Source organism: Palaemon carinicauda, chromosome 30 (genome assembly GCF_036898095.1).
Source record: "Palaemon carinicauda isolate YSFRI2023 chromosome 30, ASM3689809v2, whole genome shotgun sequence".
NCBI lineage: Eukaryota > Metazoa > Arthropoda > Malacostraca > Decapoda > Palaemonidae > Palaemon > Palaemon carinicauda.
The window spans coordinates 82,630,141-82,651,705 of NC_090754.1; the positions used below are offsets into that span (position 1 = coordinate 82,630,141).

Sequence of the window (21,565 nt, forward strand, 5' to 3'; positions counted from 1 at the left end):
CCACCAGGATCTCAAAGTACCTTCTCTGTTGTACACAAGGAGGTGGGAGGAGCTTGTTGGTAGAGCCGGAACGGTTGGAGGAGGCAAACTCGGAGAGCTGTAGGGCAACCTTAGCACTGGCACCCTTCAACCCTTGAGACCAGGGCAGGGCTGCACTGGTCTTTGAGGGTTACTGAGCGCTAAAGACACGGTCTAAGACCGTGTCCATGCCCTCCCGAAGGGGTACCTCTGGGTCGGTAAACCCGTTGAGAACCCTAATAAGAGTCAAGACCTGCCAGAATGCATGTTCTGACTCTTTTTGCTCTCCTTCCGACATCGGACTTGCAGCGAAGTCTTTATCTTCCATCCCCGAGAACTATTCCCAGGGTGGGTCGCGGACATCCCTCGCGAGGGAAGTTCTTCCTGTCCAGGCTTGAGTTTTTCCCCTTTTGGGGGGTTCTTCTCTTGCCTTTTTTTTGTGTGACTATGCTCTTGGTGCTGAGCGGTCGCACCTGCAGTTTCGCTCAAGGGGCTGGGCAACTGCAGGAGCCCCTCTTCAGAGGATTGCTTCTTTTAGGTCACTAGCTGACCAGTCACTTCTACGAAGTGTTTCTCTTTCGTTCGCGAGAGAATACACTCATAGAGACTCCTCTTCGGAGGATTCTTCTGCTGTTGTTGCTGTTGGCCTCCTTTGCCGTAAGGCTCACCGTCCGCCTCGTCGTAAGGGCCTCTCATCTCCCTATAAGGGTGCTAAGAGGCGCCTTTTTTAATCTCCGTATGCAGCCTACAACTCCTCCTCCTTGATCTTCCGCCCCAGGTGCAGATGGACAGCAGTCTGACCTCGTCTTCCGACGGGCAACGGTCTTCCCGACGGACAACAGTCTTCCGACGGACATCAGTCTCCCGGCGGACAGACAACGGTCTTCCGACGGACATCAGTCTCCCGACAGGGTCTTCCGACGGACATCAGTCTCCCGACGGGCAACGATCCCTTCGGGGCAAAGGGTTGCCTCCCACGGGGGTTCTTCCCTTGCGTGTCAGGGTTCCCCTGCGCGCCCTTCTGCTCTCCTGCTCCTGCTCAGTGTTAGCGCACAGGCGCTCTCCTGCTCATCAGCGCTTTCCTGATCGCTAGTGCTCTCCTGTTCGCCAGCGCTCTCCTGTTCGTCAGCGCTCTCCTGTTCGTCAGCGCTCTCCTGTTCGCCAGCGCGCTCCTGTTCGTTAGCGCTCTCCTGTTCGTCAGCGCTCTCATGATGATCATCTCTGCTGTTCCTGTTGGTTCCTGTTACGCGCCCTGTGCGCCCACATTCACCCTCGCGATCTAGAACTTCGGTTCAGGTCTGGGTCAAGGACTCTTCTTCTACGCGCAGGCTTCCACGCGTTGCCTTCTGCTCGTCAGCGATCACCAGCTCGCCAGCGACCTTAGACGCGTCAACGTTCACCTGCTCGTTAGCAATCTCCTACGCGTCAACGATCGCCATCGATCTGCCACGCGTGTCAGTTCCCCTGACCACCATCAGTAGCGATCTAGCGCTCGCCTGCTGTGGACCACGATCTCCGGTAGCTGAGTCTTGCCGTAGATCTTCCTCCTGCTCGCCAGCACTCACTTTTACTTCTTTCCTTCTGTGCCCCAGCTATCTTCAATTGCCAGCGCACATCTGCGCGCCCTTCTTTGCCACGCACCAATGGGCGCCAACGGTTTTCTGACCGTCTAGGATCGCATGATTAACAGCTTGCTTCAGCGCTCACCTTCCTGATGCACCTGCGCGCCTTCTGTTAGCGCGATGCGCACTAACCATCACTAGTCTCTCACGTTGGCAATCGCCTACGCGCCCGCGCGATTCTTCACTTGCACGTTAGTATTTTGTTAACGCACCACCGCTCGCCAACGCGCAGTCGCTTGCCGACGCGCCATCGCTTTCCGCGCGCCATCGCGCCTCACTCTCCTACGGCTATCGCTCGCCAGAACGCGCCATCGCGCCTTCACTCTCCTACGGGCTATCGCTCGCCAGAACGCGCCATCGCTCGTCAACGCGCCATCGCTCGTCAACGCACCATTGCCCGCCTACGTGTCATCGGTCTTCCCGACCGCCTGTGCTCACCCGCGCGACCACATGCCCACGTGCCCGCGCGACCACATGCCCACGTGCCCGCGCGACCACACGCCCACGTACCAGCGCGACCGCACACGCCCACGTGCCCGCGCGACCACACGCCCACGTGCCCGCGCGACCACACGCCCACGTGCCCGCGCGACCACACGCCCACGTGCCCGCGCGACCACACGCCCACGTGCCTACACGCCTACGCTCATGTGCGACCACGCACATGCTCTCCAATGTTCGCTCGCGCGCGAACCAATGGTATTCCATCGCGCGGACGGACGGTGTCCCGTCGCGCGGACGGACGGTGTCCCGTCGCGCGGACGGACGGTGTCCCGTCGCGCGGACCGGACGGTGTCCCGTCGCGCGGACGGACGGTGTCCCGTCGCGCGGACGGACGGTGTCCCGTCGCGCGGACGGACGGTGTCCCGTCGCGCGGACGGACGGTGTCCCGTCGCGCGGACGGACGGTGTCCCGTCGCGCGGACGGACGGTGTCCCGTCGCGCGGACGGACGGTGTCCCGTCGCGCGGACGGACGGTGTCCCGTCGCGCGGACGGACGGTGTCCCGTCGCGCGGACGGACGGTGTCCCGTCGCGCGGACGGACGGTGTCCCGTCGCGCGGACGGACGGTGTCCCGTCGCGCGGACGGACGGTGTCCCGTCGCGCGGACGGACGGTGTCCCGTCGCGCGAACCGACGGTGTCCCGTCGCGCAAACGTCGGCTTAATTCTTGCAGTATCCATTGCTCGCCTATGGGTTATCGCTCGCCGACCACCAGCTCTCGCCCTTACTACCACGCTCGCCCTCCTCCTGCGCTCCTTCGCTGCCCTTCGTTTGCGTTCTTGCGTGCCCGCACATGGGCGCTTCCACGTTCGCCCCCGCGCAAATCATTGATTTACCATTGCGCGAGCTCCAGGGCGATTGCGACCACGATTCCCATTGGGGTTTTCGCAGCATGGCCAGCCTGGCGAGTCTTCTGGAGTGTATTTCCAGAACATGGCCTCACCCCGTAAACGCAGAGCATAGCACATGCAAGAATAAGAAAAATCTTCAGGGAGGTCTGAGCAACATTCCTCTTTCCAGAACCTGGGTTAGCCCTTCCCCGTCATTCCCTGGAAGGATTTTTGGCGGGGGACTTTCCGTTCGAGATTTCTCCATCGGCCAAAGGGTGACTGTTTACCCCTTCCTCTTCTCCATCTCGTGAAAGGGGCTTACCAGGTCCTTTCCCTCCTCGGTTACGACCCGAGGTTTGGTTCAAGGAAGCTACAGGAAGGTCATGGGTACTTTCCTCCTCTCGGGCTCAAGCAACTTGGCGTTTCGTCGTCAAGTATCGAACTTGCGGGTAAGCTCGATGTTGGACCATCTGGACGCAATGACCGAGGGCTTCCTTTTGGGTGTCTCATCCGTGGATGTCGACAACCTCAGACACCCTTCCATCCTTGAGAAGAGTTTGTTTGTGCCCAAATACAGAGACATAGACAGCGGCTGTGCGGAGGAAGTCGACTTCCGTTTTCACTCCTCCAAGGCACTTTCTTCCAGACCCTGCAGGGCTCTAGCGCCTCCTTCTTTCAGCCACGTCGGCCTAAGTTATCAGACCGGCTACGAGAACTGAGACAAGGTGTCCAATTGCAGTTCCCTCCTGTCAGGAATAATGGCATGGGAGGCTCTCCCGGGGGGGGGGGGGGGTGTATAGTCCTAGAGGGAGCGACAGAGTTCACGATCTCTAGGATTGGCAACCCCCCTTGCAGGTTTCACGCTGGGAGGATGCCTAAGGTTACTCATCCGGATGACAGCTTCCCGATGCCCATTCCTGCACGATCTCTGTGATCGGCCAAGGATATCGCGCCTGCTGTCTGTCACCGAATTCAGTGTCTCTGAACCTCTATGCCATAGGGTCGGCAAGGGTCCTCCATAGGATCATCGACGGCTTCACCCCTGGCTTCTTCAGTCGATCCTTTCTTGTAAGGAAGTAGCTGAGTCGGGAGTTCCATAGTCGACCTCTCAGCCCTAATCAAGTTTGTCGAACAAACTTCGTCCAGCGTGGAACAGCAGAATTGATCAGACTCGTAACGAGGCGACAGGACTCCTTAGACCCTGGATCGGAAGGACGGGTACTTTCAGTTTCCATTCCATCCATCTTCCAGGAAGCTCGTGGAATTCAGCCTAGACTGCAGGTATTCCTGCTTAAGATGCAGTGTGGCGATCCTGCCGTGGCATCACAGGTTTTTTTCCCCAGAGAACTCTCCCTGCTTTCCTCATGGCCGCTCAGATGCAGGCTTCCGCCTCCTTCGCTTTTTGGAGGTCTGGTCAACTTCGGTAGGCTCGGGTTCGACCTTCTTCAGCACCGGGACAAGCTTCCGGATGCTTACCATGAGTGGGGGTTCATGGTATTTTGCTAGGAGCCTTCTCTTCTTCTGCCTCAACATCTGGAGTATCTAGCCATGATATTGAGTCAACGGCCTTACCACGTTGGAAACCCCGCTTTTCGACCGTCCAGTGAGGTTATGCAATGTCGGTTCTGGTTGGTACTTTGATGGGTGACCACCTGGGGACGCCAGATTCTGTTGCCACCTCCTCCAAGCCTTCCCTTCAGTTGACTGTGGCAAGGCTGAGGAGAGTCGCAGTACCTGTTCTCAGTCAAGCAGAGCTTTCAGCCCTACCTTGGAACGTTTCCTAGTTCTCTTTTCCTCATTGACCCGTCTATAGTTCCGAACGGTCGCCTCAGGATAAGTTCCATGTGGGGCGGTCCAAGTTCCGGTGGTTTCAAGCAACGATTTACCGGACTTTCTGGCCCCTATGGGACCAGTGGAATGATTAGACCTGCAATGGGTGTTGACCTATGGAACCTCTTGATGGGAGTGGATATTCTCGTCCTTTCCCCACCTTTTTGATGCTGTTCTCGGACTCGTCAAAGAAAAGGGGGGGGGGGGGGGCATGTTCCGGTCCAGGCCTCTGGTCAGGGTCCATCATTCAGGCAGGCTTAGGGGCCGTAGTCTGGCCCCTCTAAAGATACTACAGCTCCTGCCGAGTCGCTCCGTGCGCTTCGACTTCATGGTTCTGGCGTGTTCTAACCAGCAGGGGACGCATTTTCACACCTTCGCATCTTGCAGTAGAGATACCGAGATGATTGAGATACTCTCAATACCACCGTCGGCTCTCTCATTCCAGGCAGAGGAATGTTCTCCCCGACTATCCGAGCAGAGCCTCGTAGAGAGAGTGTACCTGGGGGTCTTTGGCCTTGAGTAACCAGCAAGTCCTGGTCTGGGGGACCTGATCGCAACAGCTTGGAACCTCAAGCTTCCGCTGTTCTTCCCCCCAGTCTCAGACCTCGAGACTCTGGCAAGATGCATTCCGGTGAGGATGGGACAGCATCGACGCCTGCGTCTTCCCTCCTTTGTTGTCTGTTGAGAATGGGTCTCAACAAGACCAGGTTGTCTGTCAACCTTTCAATGGCCCTGAGAGCTCCACTGGGACTATACGCAGAACGGTTTCCGGACCCTCTGCTTCCCCTGACGGAACTCCCGGGAGAGCTTCTCCCACGGCACAGGCTACTCAAACAACCACACTGCAACGTCTTTCACGAGCTGGGGCGTCGCTTCGGCTTCATGCCTGGAGACACTACGCCGCCTCCTCAAGAAGAGACAACCCGCTACAGTCGCAGGACGGAGGTCGCGTCATCTGCGAGAGTCATCCGCGGGGGTCTTTCAGGCGAAGTGGAGAGTCTTCGGTGGTTGGTGTCGTAGGAGATATACCTCTTCCCTTGAGGCCTCTTCTCCAGCAATAACGAACTTATTGCCTTTCGGCGGGAGGAAATTCCTTTCCTCTCTCGGCAATGAAGCCTGTCGCTCAGCCTTTCCCTGACCTTCAGGCTTAAAGGAATAACTTTTTCCTTCCCTCTGGACCTTTCCTCGCTCATGCGAAGCTGCGAACGTCCCTGCCCTAGTCGGAGTGAGACCTCCAACTTGAAGCATGGCTCGGACTTTTTAGTCCCTCAAAAGATCTTCTCAAGACCCTTTACGTCAGGCCTCAGATCGTATTCCGTCTTGGGGCTCCTGCTCACTCTGGCCGCGGCCAGTGTGTAAGCAATCTTCTTGGTCTCGTACGACTCCGCCCTTTCTAAGGAATGGGGGAAGGCAACATTCAGGTTCGCTCCTGAGTTGTTGGCTAGACTCAGAATCTTGGGGTCCCGGCCCTTCGGTCCAATTCCTTCAAGATTTCGAGTCACCATTCTGTATCTGATGTCCCAAAACCTCCTTCTTGCCAGTAAGGAATCGAGAGGTTAGCTTTGGGAACAGCTGCAGTTTGTCCTCATGTGCAGCCGGGTTGAGAGCACAAGAAGGACACGGGGGAGAGTCACCAGTATACCTCTTCAGCTCGGACTCGAGTACATTCATCTCGACCTGAATCCAGACCCTCCCCCGTCACGTCGCCCTACAGCACGATGTCGGATACATCGCAACGTCCCCCTCCTTTGAATAATACTACTCTGTGACGCAGGTGCTACAAGCTGGAGTCTGGAAGCGTCTAATGACCTTCGCAGCCCGCTTCCTGCAGGGCGTGACCCACAGGAGTTTCGATACATTTCTATCGCTCTGTGGTGTCTACACAACAGCTGGTCTAACATCAGGCTCCTTTTTGGACAGGTAGCAGAAGGTTGAGGGCATTGTTATCAGGTTTTAGTGTGCATGAACGAAAGAAGTAGGTCTGGCCCTTACTTCTTTCATCATCATCCCCTCTACTGGGAAGCAGCATCCTGGTCTCTGCATAGCTGATCTCGAACCTCTGCAGGTAAACCATGCTTCCTTGTGTTCCGAGTATTGAGTCAATACTGTCGCGTCCCCCATACCCTGACGAGGTGGTATTGGGAACGTCCTAACCCAGAGTTCCTTCTGGAACTCCAGGTCAACTGCCTAGGACGGGTCACACTTCTTCCTTCACACACAAGCTTATGTAGGCCACACGGTTCCTTTCGGAGCAAGGAACTTGTGAGGTGCAGGGACTCCTTTTCTCGAGTGCGACTCACTCGAATTCTGAGTCCCCTGGTAAAGCCAAAGCCAGTATGGCTGGGAACTTTCCACCCTTCCTAAGGGGTAAGTCACCCAATGTAAATAGCTAAGGTTTGTATTGTTAGGAAAAATACAAATTATCTTCAAATTTGTCATTTTCTATGGGAGAGACTGTGGTACCGAGAGACACTGGTACCGAGAGCATTCCCACGCAGGGAAGGGATCCTAGAATGTTCTTACCTAGTTTGCGAGTTGTGTTGATACGTATGGAGAACATGCCCATCCTCAAGTAAGTGTATGGGTACACGAATTTAGTGCTCCTGCAACTACTATCTGTACTTGGCTTCTCTTGAAAATAAGCACATGCATTATTGATATGAATGATGAGTTTGGCTATTCCTTTTCCTTCTTGGACGATGATCTCTCACAGAAACGGTGAGAATCAGTGCGAGACGAGTACCTTTCCTCTTATACTACTATGTGTCATCTCCTTCCCCTTCCTGGCAATTCTTTTTTGGTGCACGTCAAAAACCTTCTCTGTTTGGGAAATAACATTCGCACATGCTGCCACTTCTAGCTTTGCGCCCTCTTGTTCCAGAATGTTTTTTTACTTAAAACTTCTCCCAGGGGAAAAGAATCAGAATCTGCTCCTGCCATTACCCACCACACTCATGGGGGGCTAAAGGAAAGGATGCCACCCTTCCTCCACATCCTAGTAGAAGAGGACCTTCACTGTGCATTGATTCAGCGATAGCATCGCCAGGAATAGATACCTGATGGAAGACACTAGCACTGATGGACATCATTCACAGGCCTAAAATCTTCTGCCATGGAAGCCCCTGGCCTGGATCAGCTTGTTGGATCTCTGGTTAGGTGCAGTTGTATACTTCTCCTTGACATGGTTTGATATTCCTAGAACTTCGTCTAATTAGGCAGAAGGCAGAGACCTTCTTGACACTATAGTTAGTTACCTGGGGGCCCTTGGGTCCCTGAGGAACACGAATGAGTACACTCGTAGTCTTCAGACTGTTCTCAAGGTCTTTAACAACCAACTTTTCCATTTGGGAAAATTGACTGGAATCCGAGGATTGACCGACTTTTCCCTTCTTGGACTCTGTTCAGGATCATAACAGAAAGTACTGCACGGTCTACCATCAGGAAGAAGGCGTTTCAGTGAGATTGCCGCCCTTCGGCCCTACAAGAACTCGCCTCTTCGTCCTCCAGGCTTTAGTTATCAGTTCAAATCTGGAACTTTGATTTCTACCTGTCCCAAACATGTCTGCTCATCACTTCTGGTACGTAGCCAAACGAGATTTGTCCCTTAAGTGTTCTCAATGATTGACATGCCTGTCTCACTCTAGGAATCAATGCTCCAGGTTCTAGACACTTGGCTTTCCTTTAACCACGATCTGAGAACAATGTTCAGTTGGTAAACAGTCCCATGTCTGAACAGAAGATAGAGGGCCAAAATATGGTGTTTAATAAGATTATAGTATCAGCAAATGTAGGGAGGTAACGCATTTAGCACTAACTGAACTAACTGAATGCTGGTGCCAAAGTTTAACATCTAGATCCGGAATAAGGAATTTTATAACCTTAAGTTTCTAACCAACAGATTAAGAAAAGAATCGGCAGCTGAAGAGCAGGGTGAAAAATTCTCCAGAACTAACTGGACGATGGTGCCAGAGATTAATATCCAGATCTGGAATGAGGAAATTAATAGACCTCGAGTTTCTAACCAACAAATTAAGAAAAAAATCGGCAGCTGAGGAGCAGATAGAACAATTCTCAAAACAAAGTAGAATGAATGACTTAAATCAATTATTTTCTGCAATTAAATAAGACTCAATGTGCTTCTCAACAGTAAATTTGCAATCAATAATCACACATTAAATTTAGACAGATATTATCAATGTAAAGATCTTAATGTTGGGGAGCCAATGCTCTTGACCTACTTACAATCATACTAAGTTTTGTTAGGGTTTAACTTCGGCCCCATAATTTGCAACATGCAATAATCTTAGCTAGGTCTCTCTTAAGAGCTTCAGCAACCATAAGTCTACATTGAAGAGATGTGATTGATGAAAAAAGAGTAGAATCATCTGCAAACACGAGTTTGTTTTCTAGGGCAAACCACATTTGCTTATATAGCAGGAAAGATAAGGGGTTCAGAATACTACCTTGGGGAATATTAGATATTACAACCATTCTTTACAATCTGTTACTTAAGAATTCAATAATGATATTAAGAAAACACCCACCTACTCCCATCTGTTTAAATTTGAAAACGAGTACCCAATGATTAAGACAAAGTGAGAACTAAAATCAAGGCCAGTCCTGACCTCAATGGATTTTTGTTTAATGGAAATTTTAGGAAGGGCATGTTATGCTCCAAGGCCTTTGCGAAAGCAATGCTACAAATTAATGAACAGATAATTGCTTTTAGCGTGCCTACTTAGACGTTTTGCCAAAAAGATGTTCTAAAAATTTAGATAAGGTGGGGCTTACCTACCACAAGCTCATTACCAATTCTCAGACAATTTAAAAAACAACGTTGTCTTGGTAACTTTCAAAAAATTACAATTTGGATGTTAAGAAATCGCCTATCTTTTTGAAAAAAAAAAAAAAAAGGAAAAATATAATTTCAGGCTACACTTTTATAAGCACCAAGGTCCTGTAAGAGTTTTATTTTTACTGTACCGAAAACCTGATATAGTTAGTTTTGCTTCAGGAAAACAGGACAGAGGAAGATTGTGGTACTCAGTAGACCTACTGTACACTGCTTACTGTCAAACACATCAGACAAAAGGATTGCCTTTACCTTTGGGCAGGTAGTGACAGAGCCATATAGTTTAAGTAAACACACCCTCAGTCACCAGAAGCATAGAGTAGAGAATATAGGGGTCACCACATTTTCTCATATTAGAATTTTAAGTTAATCTATTTTCAGGAATCACCATCAAAAGATCCGTTTGCCTCCTGGTCAATCTGGAACTTACAGCATACTGCACTTCATTTCCAGGACATAAACAGTAGACTGGTCTCCAGTCCCAGAATTTCTATAGTAGACTTGTCTCCAGTTCCAGAACATCTACAGTAGACCAGTCTCCAGTTCCAGAACATCTACAGTAGACTGGTCTCCAGTTCCAGAACATCTACAGTAGACTGGTCTCCAGTTCCAGAACAGCTACAGTAGACTGGTTTCCAGTTCCAGAACATCTACAGTAGTCTGGTCTCCAGTTGTAGAGCATCTACAATAGTCTGGTCTCCAGTTCCAGAGCATCTACAGTAGTCTGGTCTCCAGTTCCAGAGCATCTACAGTAGTCTGGTCTCCAGTTCCAGAGCATCTACAGTAAACTGCTCTCCAGTTCAAGGATCATTAGCAGCGTTCAGGACTTGCAATTTTTTTCTGGATGCCTAGTCTTTCCTCCCATCTATCTAGTTGACTATTTCTAAAGTCTTTTGATGACATTGGTGTCAGGATCCCCTTGTGGCTCCCATGTGCTACTCTCTCCAGATTTGCAAAAGCTTCTTTTAGAGGTACCGATACAACTATTCATCATCTGCTGTGACATTAATGTCGAATTACTTCTCTGGTCTTAGCCCCTCTGCAATGGTTTTTAATTTCCCTCTCCTTCCTCCATTGAGGGAGCTATTCTCGGTCTCTTGGTAAAAGTCACTCAGCTTTTAACAAGTTCCCAGACCGAAGAGGGATCAGCCTATGCTCAGAAGCATAGGATGGAAATATGTATGCATACCCATTTCTTATGATGAACTAACATTGACAATATGTCCGTTTTATATAAGTTCTTCTGTGACCATCTACACGTTTCCTGGTAGGGACCTAACACTTTCTGCATGTTCGTACTCAGATACTTGAGAAGTTGGCAGGAATCATTGCTTTCACTCCTTTTCAGGACCAAAGTACAGTACATTGTTAGTAACCAACCAGATAAGTTATAAGGCCTTCTCTCTCCTAAGGATAAGTCTCCTATTAAAGGACGATAGTTTGTATTTGTGCAGGAACAAAGCACATAATTTGTCAATAACTTTGTATTTTCCTAACTAAACAATTTAGAGTCCTTTAAGTTACGCTGTCTGTCTCAACCACACCGCATCTCCTAGATTTAAGGTCAAAGTGATGGTTGCTCCATCTGTCAGGTGGCAGGTAGGGCAACTATGGTTACCACATTTAAAGTTTAAATGGCCATTTCACCTTCGCTAAATTCATACTCCTGTCAAAGGACAAAGGTTTTTGTATAGTTAGAAAAGATGCAATTTATTTTTTATATAGTTAGGAAAGATACAAATTACTTTAAACATTTTAGATTTCTAGTCACTGAATGGACTTACATTTCTTAGTCAGTGGATTGAATTGAATTTTTTATTCAGTGAATATTTTTTATATTTTTCTCAGTGGATTGATTTTTTAAGTCAGTAGATTGATTCGAAAGTTTTTTTTTCAAGTTAGTAGATTGATTTTAGATTTTAATCAACGGATTAACATGAGATTTTAGTCAGGATCTTATCTTGAAATTTTCAACTTGTTGGTTTGACAAGAGATGTTTGTAAATAAATGTACCCTAAATTTTTGTGGGATTGTTTATTTTTTAATCATTGGATTCCTATCAGGTGATAGTTGATTAATCTGCATTGTCTGTTAGTGATGAAGGTAATATTTTTGTTAACAATATATATAGGTAAAATTGTCATTTCAATTAACTAAAGATACGCCAGTCAATCAGGGTGAATTAGGATTGATTATTGAATTCAGCTTTCAGTCAATAAATTATCGAAAGAAATAAACTAAAAACCCAAGATATTTGTAAACATAATCAGACTAAGATTAAGGACACTAAAGAAAGGAAGAAGCATCAAGTTAATGAAAAGTACATATGGAATGGGGCACCAACAGATATTTGCTTGAAGAAATTAAAATGGAAATGTTATCAACAAAAGAGATGGAGTGATAAAAATTGCAGAGGATTTCTATATAACGGTTTACAGATGTGATATAAGAACTAACTTTACCAAAAGATACAATGAAACACCTGAACCAGTAGCAAAATAGATGGAGGAGATTTCATTGTAGTAAAGCTTTCTGACTTTACTAAAAATGTTTGCTAGAATGTGCTATAACTACAGGCTGGATATATTCTATCATTATACTAATTCCACAAAATGGGAGACACAAAAGACCTGAAAAATTACCGTCCATTAAGTTTACGCACAGTTATATATGAAATATTTACAAGGCCAAATATTTATTTGGCCAAATAGAAAGACGGCTAAACTTTAATCAACCAAGAGGGGAGGCAGGCTTTAGACCTGTATATTCAGCAACTGACCATATCCATGTAATTAACTAGCCAATGGAAAAATCAAGAGAGTATAATAAACCACTATATGTAGCATTTATACACTATAAGAAAGCTTTTGATTCTGTCAAAGCTTCAGCAGTAATGAAAGCACTTCAAAGACAAGTAATAGATGAATCTTATGTTAGAACACTTGAAGATATCTATACAGGAAGTACAACAATCATAAAACTACATAAAGATATGAGATGTTCTGATTGAGAAAGGAGTTAGACAAGGAGACCCAATCTCTCCTAAATTATTCACAGCATGCATATATGATGATTTTAAGAATTTAGATTGGGAAAATTTAGGTATTACCATTAATGGGGTATACCTTAATAACTTAAGATTTGCAGATTACCTAGTTCTAGTTAGGGAATCATGTGATGAATTCCAAAAGATGACATATTTTAATAGAAAGCAGAAATGTAGGACTTGAAATTAATATGAATAAAACTAAGACAATGTTCAATGAAGATGCAGTCAACAAATAACTCTTATGGACAAACGTCTACAGACTGTTAATGAATATACATACAACAGACAGTAAGTGTTGGAGAGCCTTTGCTAAACAGATTTGAGTTTACTGGGTATTAAAAGTAAAATACCACTTTCACTAAAAAGAACAAGTATATAATCAGATGGTCCTACCAGTATTAACTTATGCTTCTGAAACTTGGAGCCTTCCTAAAGCCTTAAAACAAAAGCTAGTTACAACTCAGAGATATAACATGAATAAAGGGAATAACAATAAAAGACAGAAAGAACAGCTTGGTCACAAGAGTAAACTAAAGTAGAAGATATTTTAATAACATGAAGTGGACATGAGCAGGACATATAATGAGAATGACAGATAATAGATAAACATTAAGAATAACAGAATTGGTCCCTAGAGATTGCAAATGAAGCAGGGGAAGAACGAGAAGACCTTGGATTAACAAGCTAAGAAAATTTGATGGTAGCCTGTAGTCTGGCATAGACCATAAACAGACGCGAGTAGAAGGTCGTGTCTGAGGCCTTTTGTCTTGCAGTGGATTAGCTTCGGCTGATGATGATGAGAATTGTGCGTGTTTATGACCGCAGTATATTATTGTGTTGTAAGGTAGGATAATTTTACTCAGGGAATTATTATTTAATCTTAATGAAGAAAATTGAAAGGGTTTATTGATGGATTACAGAAGCTCAGGTTAGTCAGTGATTAAGAAGTCAATCGGAAGAGTAAGAGTAGTTTGATGTTACCTTGTTAAGATTTAGGAGATATTAATATTCCATGTTATACCAGGTATATACTTTGAATGTCATATTAGGTCCTATAATGTCATTAATTTTTAATGTCGCGAAACAAGATCTGCTTTATAGTTTATCTTGAAAAATATTTTACTAGTTGTTTAGTCTTGGTAATGAAGTGCTCACTAAATAGATGAATAAGAATGGTATATCTACAATTAACGGCATTTTATTTTTTTCAGACTAACTCGGCCAAAGAACTAAAGGAAATTATGAAGACTCCTCCGAAGTTAAGCGGCAAATAGCTCTAATGAGGTCAAGTTCAAGATATGAGTTCAAGTTGAAGATCGGCTGCAAATAATTCGGGATATACTACGGAAACAAATATCCAGAAAGTTCCCGAGTGAAAAAAAATATTAGATTAACTTTTAAGAATTTCTTGATTTCAAACCGTGAACTGAATAGTCTCATTGGAGCTACCAGTCTATAATCAAACTTTTCTGGAGTATTATTATTATTATTATTATTATTATTATTATTATTATTATTATTATTATTATTATTATTATTATTATTAGCCAAGCTACAACCCTAGTTGGAAAAGCAAGATGCTATGAGCCCAAAGGCTTCAACAGAGAAAAATAGCTCAGTTAGGAAAGGAAACAAGGAAATAAACAAACAATATAAGAAGTAATAAGAAATTTGAATAAAATATTTAAGAAACGTTAACAACATTAAAACAGATAATTCCTATATAACTAGAGAATATTCTTTTCTACACAGTACGGTATATATTAAATGTTCAATTGACCAGAGGTACTGAGATTTTGACAGATTTTGTGTCATTCTGGTCAGTCCATTAACTTATGCCTTGACTAGCAATCATTAACTGAAGATGGATATAAAAGTTTACAACGACATCATCAGATTATTTAAGTTTATCAAAATGTGGCTTTCTCTTGAAGCTACGAAGTATCAAAGTTTTTAACGTTCATTCGGTTTGGTAGCAAATGTTTTATTGGCTCTAAACTTTAAAAAGTTGATGCATGTAAAGTTAAATTTAGTTCTTTTTAATTCCGTCCGTCTTTCCAATGAAAATAACACACGCGAATTGATTATATTTTTGAAAATCAAAATACTTTCTAACTTCAACTTGATAGTTAGGTTCGGATCAATATTTAGAACATTGTTTGACTTTTTTATTAAAATTCAATTGCAATATCTTGATTATTGTTTAATATGAAACAAGAGCAGCCATTCATTTAGTTGTCTGAAAACAAATTGTTGAATAATAATGTACTAAATGATGATGGATTTAAAGGACCTAACTTATATAACTAGGATTGATATAGGTCACGGTAAATGGACTGACTTTATATTATGAATTATTATAAAAGCTTTTAAAAAGTGAGGAAATTGAACATTTGCAGTTAATTGATATGTAAAAGAAGTGGGTCCTTAGCAGTACCAGCCAAACTCGGCTGAATCCCTCGTCAGGCTGGGAGGAGCGGAAAGAGGAAAGGTCCCATTGTTTCATTTGTTTGATGTCGGCTACCCCTAAAATTGGTAGATAAAAATATTGTTAATAATTATTATTATTATTATTATTATTATTATTATTATTATTATTATTATTATTATTATTATTATTATTATTATTATTATTATTATTATTATTATTATTATTATTATGTGAGGAATAACTTCTCTCCCTTAGTACTTACCTGCTCATGCTTTCAGTTTTCATTATCTGTTAAGATAAATGTCAGTTTCCTTTGGACCTCTTTTAACACGTTTCTAGATAGCATTATAGTTAGGATATTGCTAGCTAATGTAAACAAGTTACTAAAGGTGTGATTGGAGAAAACCTTACATTTTTGTTCATCCAAATTCAATTCATTCTAAAATCTTTTTTATTAAAATGTATCAATTGCCTGTGTATATAACCAATTTGAAATATTTTGGAACTTTATGTATACCGTTTCATCTAACTCTTGAAACTGTCTTTGAAGTTTCTTTTACACGATATCAAATTTTAGGTTTGTAGTTTCTTGAAAAGTAGGCCTATAAGCTATTTGTATAAGATTGTGATTACTCAACAAGAAATGTCAGCCGATGCTGTTTAACTTCCTTTTTAAGGGAATGAATATGCTACGGGCCAACCAAGGGAAAGGCCCGTGCCAACAACAAGTGTTGGCTTTGATACCCCAAGAAGAAGAAGAAGAAGAAGAAGAAGAAGAAGGAATGAATATACAAAGGTTTAGAAAATAATAATGATTCTGACTTATTTTTGATATTTCTCTTTTGCAATTATGATCATTATTCAGCATTAACGGAAAGGTTAATATAAAGCCTTTATGTAAGGATTATTTTGAATGTAAACTTCAAAGGGATTTTCTAGTAGGCTGTTCTAAAGCTTGCTTTGTATTCATTAAACGAGTTTCTATATCATACTAATGTCTAATCTTAAATATTGAATAGCTGAATGCCCAAGCACAGGGGAGGTCTACTAGGGAAAACCACATTTTTAGACTAATTTTGCTTTTTTTTTTATTTTGTCAAGAAAATCCATATTTTTGGAAGATAATGTAGCTGGGTTTCAAAGGGCTAATATAATTCTCTCTCTCTCTCTCTCTCTCTCTCTCTCTCTCTCTCTCTCAAGGAAATCCCTATATTTGAAGCTGTAGCTGGGCACCAGAAGGCCAATGGGCTTCAGAGGGCTAATCTCTCTCTCTCTCTCTCTCTCTCTCTCTGAAATCACTATATTTGAAGATGAAAGATAGCGTAGCTTGGCATCAGAGGGCTAATTCTCTCTCTCTCTCTCTCTCTCTCTCTCTCTCTCTCAAAGAAATCACTATATTAGAGGATGAAAGATAGTGTAGCTTGGCATCAGAGGGCTAATATCTCTCTCTCTCTCTCTCTCTCTCTCTCTCTCTCTCAAGGAAATCACTATATTTGAAGATGAAAGATAGTGTAGCTGGGCATCAGACGGCTAATATATTTCTCTCTCTCTCTCTCTCTCTCTCTCTCTCTCTCTCTCTCTCAAGGGAATCACTATATTTGAAGATGAAAGATAGTGTAGCTTGTCATCAGAGGGCTAATATATTTCTCTCTCTCTCTCTCTCTCTCTCTCTCTCTCTCTCTCTCTCAAGGGAATCACTATATTTGAAGATGAAAGATAGTGTAGCTTGTCATCAGAGGGCTAATATATTTCTCTCTCTCTCTCTCTCTCTCTCTCTCTCTCTCTCTCTCTCAAAAGGGAATCACTATATTTGAAGATGAAAGATAGTGTAGCTTGTCATCAGAGGGCTAATATATTTCTCTCTCTCTCTCTCTCTCTCTCTCTCTCTCTCTCTCTCAAGGGAATCACTATATTTGAAGATGAAAGATAGTGTAGCTTGTAATCAGAGGGCTAATATATTTCTCTCTCTCTCTCTCTCTCTCTCTCTCTCTCTCTCTCTCTCAAGGGAATCACTATATTTGAAGATGAAAGATAGTGTAGCTTGTCATGAGAGGGCTAATATATTTCTCTCTCTCTCTCTCTCTCTCTCTCTCTCTCTCTCTCAAGGGAATCACTATATTTGAAGATGAAAGATAGTGTAGCTTGTCATCAGAAGGCTAATATATTCTCTCTCTCTCTCTCTCTCTCTCTCTCTCCCTCTCCCTCTCTCTCTCTCTCTCTCTCTCTCTCTCTCTCTCTCAAGGGAATCACTATATTTGAAGATGAAAGATAGTGTAGCTTGTCATCAGAGGGCTAATATATTTCTCTCTCTCTCTCTCTCTCTCTCTCTCTCTCTCTCTCTCAAGAGCTCGACCGTCTGATAACAGAGGTCACTAGTAACGTCAACCAATGTGACGGAAAAATATTCGCAGACATATTGAAACAATATGATCCAATAAACTGGAGCAAATCTGCGGAAAACATCAGCAAAATAATAGAAGAAATTCCAAAGAAAATCCAAGTGTTAAAGAGACTTATAAAGAAAGTCTACATCAATCAACACATTCCATCAAAGAACAATAAGAAGTCCAATATGGTGAATATGCTGATTGATGCAATGGGAAAAAGAATGCCAAAATGGTGTAATACATGTAAGATATGGTATTCCATTAATAATCCTCAACAATTGATTAGAAAATGTGATGCCTGTCATGTACCAACACACCCCACATGTGCTGAAATACAGCAAAAAATAAAAAATAAAGACACAAAGGTATTCTGCTCAACATGCTTAGTCTGGATAGAAAATATAATTAAGTCGAGACTAAATCTGCAAATAGTTGAAGATAAAGAAGAGGAAGAAGAAGAAACAGAAGAAGAAGAAGAAGAAGAAAAAGAAGAAGAAGAAGAAGAAAAAGAAGAAGAAGTGAACAATGAACAGGATATGTGTAAGGATGCAGAAGAAATCATTGATATAACCTATGATGCCATCCAACAACATACTTATGAAGAAATAAATTACCAGATGGAAACAAATAATAGAGCCAAGAGACTACCCGGACCTACATAATTTTAGGGAAGAGCAAGAACAAGAAAAAATAGAAAAGAAGGATATAGTCTGCAATATGCTGAAAAGAGGGAATTGCAGATTTGGCGAAAGATGCTACTACAAGCATCCAAAGATATGCCATAATTATGAAATATATGGTAAATGTGCGTATTTAGACGGATATGGAGACGAATGCAGAGATCTCCATCCAAAAATATGCAAAAACCTAAAAGAAGGAAAAGGATGCATTTACAACAAAAAATGTCGATATATGCATCCTGCAACCATGAATGAAAGTAAGAAAACTCAGCAAACTGAAAAGAAAAATGAAAGCAAAAAAGAAACAAAAAAAGAAACAAAAAAGCAGGCCGTGTATATACCACGCTTTGAACCAAGAGCCCCAAGATATGAGGCCTTTCAACCCAAACCTACACATTTAGAGCCCAACTACAAAGAATGCATCTATAATGCCAGGGGTTGGTGCAGATATGGGGACAGTTGCAGGTATACACACACAAATAAATATGAAGGCGAAAGAGCAAATATAATAGAAAAGTTGGATTTTTTAATGGCAGAATTCCGGGAAATGAAGAAAAGAACATCATATCAGAACAGGAAGGAAGCATGGGAGAATCCATATTATTACCAATATTAAATAATGGGGATGAAACACAAACCATAATAGTAATGAATGCACAGGGTTTAGTCACGAGTAACTCTAAAAGGAAAATAGAGTTCTTAGAAGAACTAACCCAAATTGAAAAAATAGATATATTAAATATAAGTGAAACATGGTATTCCCAAGAAACTGGCAGTGATGACCAGATAAAGGGTTTCCAAACTTATAGATCAGACAGAAAAAATAGGAATCAAGGGGGAACCGCAATATATGGAAGAGACATAAATCAAGGAAAAGTATGTAAAAAATACAGCAACACAGAATGTGAATTGATTGCGGTAGAATTTGAATTTGAAAAACTAATGAATATTGTAGTTTACAGACCCCCAAACACTAAGGAGTTTGACATAATAATAGAAAAAATAGATGATATATGTAGAAACCATAAAGACTGGAATATACTCCTATCCGGAGATTTTAACTTTCCTTTCGTGGATTGGAAAGAACGGATAGAAGAAAGTGGTTGTATGTATACATATAAAAAAGATAGTAATAGTAGCGCAGAAGATAAGAGGCAATTTGAAAAGCTTCAAGATATGCTATTAGAACATAATATGCAACAAATAAACCACATTCCAACAAGAAAGGAAAATGTCCTAGATCTAGTATTTGTGAATGAGGTGAATTATGTTAAAGAAATAATAGTGTATAACACGGGAATTTCAGACCACAATGTCATAGAATTGATAGTTCATTCAAAAGCAAGTGATCACAGAATTAATAAAAGCACAAAACTTTGGGAAGGATATGGAAAATATAACTTTTACAGTAAGAATATAAAATGGTCAGAAATAAATGAAGAACTGAATAAAGAATGGAAAATGTATTTATAAGTGATAATATACAGGTAAATACGGATATACTGTACAAAATACTGGAGAAAATTGTTGAAAAATATGTACCGAAAAAAAAACAATAAACAAAAGACGTGCATACCAAGAGACAGAAGGATCTTATTTCAGAAAATTAAAAAGTGGAAGAAAAATCTTGCAAAAGAAAAAAATGTGTGGAAAATGAGGGAAATAAAATGTAAGATAGAAAATGCAGAACAAAAGATTATACAGTCGAAAGAAAATGAAAAAAGGGACTTAGAAGAAAGGACACTTCAAAATATAAAAAGAAACCCCAAAGTACTTTACTCCTATGCAAAAAAGATGAATAAAAGGAGAATAGAAATAGGCCCTCTAAGAATTGAAGGACGGCTAACGAATGAAAAAAAGGAAATATGCAACATATTAGCAGAAAAATATAAGAGTGAGTTCACGCCAAGAATTGCAAATGAGAATGAAACAGAAATGAGAGAAGAAAATGTTGAATATCTAACGGATATAGATATTAATGAAGCAGATATTGTCACGGCTATAAACGAAATTAAAAATGGATCGGCAGCCGGACCAGATGGAGTTCCAGCGATTTTGTTAAAAAAAAAAAACTGCAAACACTATCGCGAAACCGCTTCCAATACTGCTAAGACAGAGTGTAGATATGAGCGAGATATATGTTAAACATAAATTAGCTTATATAACCCCTATCTTCAAAAGTGGATCAAGACTAGAGGCAAGCAATTATAGACCTGTTAGTCTAACATCACATATTATGAAAGTGTATGAGAGGGTAATAAAAAAGAAAATAATGAACCATTCGGTCAAAAATAATTTGTTTAATATGGGTCAACACGGTTTCGTACCTGGAAAAAGTACACAGACCCAACTGATAGCACACTATGAAAACATATACAATAATATGATAAATGAAAAAGACACAGATGTGATCTATCTAGATTTTGCAAAAGCCTTTGACAAGGTAGACCATAACATATTGGAGAAAAAAATGAGAAAGCATAATATTGTGGGAAAGATAGGAAAATGGGTAAAAGAATTCCTGCAAAACAGAAAACAGATAGTGGTTGCAAATGACGAGAAATCAGATGAAGCCCAGGTAATATCTGGTGTGCCCCAAGGTACGGTATTAGCTGCACTGCTATTTGTTATTATGATCTCAGACATAGACTGTGATGTTGAAAACTCCGTAGTGAGAAGTTTCGCCGATGACACAAGAATAAGTAGAGAAATTACTTGTGATGAAGATAGGAATTCACTACAAAGAGATCTAAACAAAATATATGAATGGGCGGAGATAAATAGGATGGTATTTAACTCCGATAAATTCGAATCAATAAATTATGGAAACAGAGAAGGAATGGTGTATGCATACAAGGGACCTAATAATGAGACAATCACAAACAAGGAAGCAATTAAAGACCTTGGTGTAATTTTAAATAGGAATATGTTATGCAACGACCAAATAGCAACACTGTTGGCTAAATGTAAAGCAAAAATGGGAATGTTATTCAGACACTTTAAAACAAGAAAAGCTGAACACATGATTATGCTTTACAAAACTTATGTGCGTAGTACACTCGAGTACTGCAATGTGATATGGTACCCACACTACCAAAAGGATATTGCGCAAATGGAGAGTGTACAAAGGTCCTATACTGCTAGAATAGAAGAAGTTAAGGACCTTGACTACTGGGAAAGACTGAAATTTTTAAAACTATACAGTCTAGAAAGGAGAAGAGAACGCTACATGATAATACAAGCATGGAAGCAAATAGAAGGAATTGCTGAAAACATCATGGAGCTTAAAGTATCAGAAAGAGCAAGCCGACGTAGATTAATAGTGCCAAAAAACATTCCAGGTAAACTGAGAAAGGCGCACAGGA

General features: G+C 42.4%; 1 long non-coding RNA gene across 1 annotated transcript in view; it reads left to right on the forward strand.

The window, feature by feature from the left end:
* The window catches only part of LOC137623326 (uncharacterized), a 38,842-nt gene extending 22,953 nt beyond the window's left edge, over nucleotides 1–15,889 (forward strand). The window contains exon 3 of the long non-coding RNA XR_011040596.1: nucleotides 13,914–15,889. This is a non-coding gene — a long non-coding RNA (uncharacterized lncRNA). The remainder of the gene's footprint in view (nucleotides 1–13,913) is intronic.
* Nucleotides 15,890–21,565: the final 5,676 nt, after the last annotated feature.